Below are 2,992 nucleotides of genomic sequence, written 5' to 3' on the forward strand. Positions count from 1 at the left end.
ATGTTTTTCCTGTACATCACATTGAAGATTTCCTGCCATTCCTTCCTGGTCTGCCAAGTTTCATTAGATAGGTCTGAAACCACTCTGATAGGTTTCCTGTTGTATGTTAGGGCCTTTTTCTCCCTAGCTGCTTTCACAAGTCTCCCTTTGTCTTTATATTTTGCCAGTTTCACTATGATATGTCGTGCTGAAGGCCGGTTTACGTTACGTCTTAGGGGAGTTCGGTATGTCTCCTGGATTTCAATGTCTTTCTCTTTCCGCAGATTGGGGAAATTTCCGTGTATAATTTGGTCTAGCATGCCTTCAAGCACTCTGTCTTTGGCTTCCTCTTCAGGAACTCCTATGATACGGACATTGTTCCATTTGATTGTATCACTCAGGTCTCTGATTCTCCTTTCGTGCTCCTGAATCATCTGAACCTCATTTTTAAACTAATACAGAACCCAGCACCTCTCAGAGGAGTGCTGCACATGGCAGCAACAGAAATATACAGTTTAACCACGTTGAAGTTCTCAGACAGTAAGTAACAGGTGCTCAGAATCTTATAGACTAGAAATCTGGTAATATCTGTTTGGCAGTGGGATCATTTGGTGTAAGTGACATTATTTGTACCTTAAAAACGGTATCACCCACTGAATAAGATTGTAGCATGAGGGGAAAAGGTAAGACTAACTCTGAGCAGGTTAAGGTAAGCAGAGTCTCACAGATTTGAATTCAGGCTGGAGAGTGTCATGTGCAAGCAGAGGTGCAAAGAGGTCCTCTCCACCTGCAAGCCTGATGGACTGAGAGGGTGGTGATCGGAGTCTTGGATGTTTGGAACTGCCAATACCCTCTGTGATAGGAAGCCCTTGGAAGTGTGGGTTCAAGGCAGTGGCTTCAGCAGAAGCAAGACTGTGGTCCCAAACCTTTTTCCAGCCCTTTCCATTAAGGGTTGTCTGCCAGACATGGGATCCAGCACATCAGCAAATATCAAATGATGGGTGCAGCCTGTCCCCTAAAACTTTTCTTCAGAGGGCCCCAGGAAAGTCTCCCCTAAATAGAGAAGGAGAAAGAGAAAAAGGAAGGCATGGGAATAGCACAGATACCAGTAACAGAGCGCAGTCTTTCTAAAAGCTTTAGCAGGGATGCCTGGGTGGCTCAGTCCAAGTCCAACTGCAATACAGGTCATGATCTCCCGGTTCATGGGTTCGAGGTCCAGCCTCGTGGAGCCTGCTTCAGATTCTGTCTCCCTCTCTCACTGCCTCTCCCTTGCTCATGCTCGCTCTCTTTCTCTCTCTCTCAAAAATAAATATTAAAAAAAATTCTTTACCCAGGCAAGAATTTTTGGCAATGATTCAAATGCCCAGCCAGTTGGAGGAGATAAATATACCAGAAGCCTATGGAGTTATTGATTGAGTGAACGGTATTGTGAAGGTAACCCGAGGCTGGGCTTGAAGCAGTTTGCGATTCTTCACACCTCTAGTTTGAGGCTACATAATCCATGCAGTCTTGAGGAAGGAGAGAGTCTTCAAAGCTTCCCGCAGATGTGGCCTTGGAAAAACCAACAACAAAGAGCCCTCCAGGGCCATGCAGGGCAAGGGCAAGAGCAAGGAACCACTTCACAGAGCAGAACAAGGCAACAGCACCTGAGAACAGGAGTCCTGGTGATTCTTGCTCAACAAGAATCCATCGTGATGGACCACCACTGTGTTTCCTCTGCCCCCCGCTGGTTTTGAGTGGGAGATTCTTTCTCTCTTTTTTCTTCCATTTTGTTTCTCTTCCTCTCTTTCTAATCATGGCCATCTTGCTTCTCATGCATCACAGTATATTGAGTGTGATGAGGGTAAATGGCTTTTCTTTGCCTTTCTTGATCCTTAGGCCAAGCAGAGGCATATCTGGATTTGGTTGAGAGTGCAGCCTGGCACTGGAAATTCTAGACATTGTGAGGCATGCAGTGACTGGGGAGGGCTTTGAGGTGGGCCTGGTCTGTGGGTTCTGTCTGATTACAAGAGTGCACACAGGTATTTGGGGAAGTTGGCTATGGTGGAAACTAAGTTGACATCCAACCTCTGTTCTTTTCTTTTTCTAAAATAATAGAACCCCTGGTCTTTGGCTGGCTCACAACAGTGCACAATAGAGACCATACTCAGCATCCTTTGCAGGTTGTTCTAGTCATGTGACTAAGTCTGGGTAATAGGATGTGGTTTTGTGAGGCACGCAATGTCCATGGATTGTTTTTAAAAGAGGTAGAGGTGCTTTCTCGGTTCTCTGGATTCTTGCAGGTTGAAAATTGGGCATAATGGCTGAGGGTTTTGTGGTCGCTGTAGGCTCTGCTGATTAACGACGTTTGGACTGTAAGCCATGGGTCACAAATGTGCCCAAGGAGCTTGGGTCCCTGACACATGAAGCCCCCTACTAACCCGAACAGCTACCTTAAATATCAGAGAGAAATACACTGTCACTTTCTTTCAGTCCTCCTGACATTGGGTTTTCAGTTACCCCAGCTGAATGCATCCCTTACTAACAGAGTGAGCAGACCTTGATGTGGGTAGAAGTGGTAAGAGCCTGAACTAAGGTGGTGGCCCTGGGGACCCAGAGGAAAGACTGCTGGTGACGGTGGAGAGGCAGAGCAGCCTGGATCGGATTACTAGTGGATTGGCCAAGTGAGCGATGGAGTCCAACAGAAGTAGGGAATGGCACCTGGGTTTCTGGTCTGGATGGCTTGGATGGAGGGGCAATGGGCATGGTTTGAAGCCCCCAGGTGACCTACACCATGAGGAATCCAGGGGCATAAACTTAAAGAAACTACTAATTTAAGGCGTGGGCAGTGGAAGAGGCCAGTAGGCTGGTGATACCAAGACCCAGGGCAGACAGGTTAGTAATGTCATCAGGAGAAGTAAAAGAAGATGAAGAAAGAAATCCCCAGGGATCTTTTCATAGAAACTGCCATGCTCTGTTGGATGTGGAAGCTGGATGGCTTCAGAACCCATGTGAGGAGAGGAGTTGGACAAAT

Source organism: Suricata suricatta, chromosome 15 (assembly GCF_006229205.1).
Source record: "Suricata suricatta isolate VVHF042 chromosome 15, meerkat_22Aug2017_6uvM2_HiC, whole genome shotgun sequence".
NCBI classification, from domain to species: Eukaryota; Metazoa; Chordata; class Mammalia; order Carnivora; family Herpestidae; genus Suricata; species Suricata suricatta.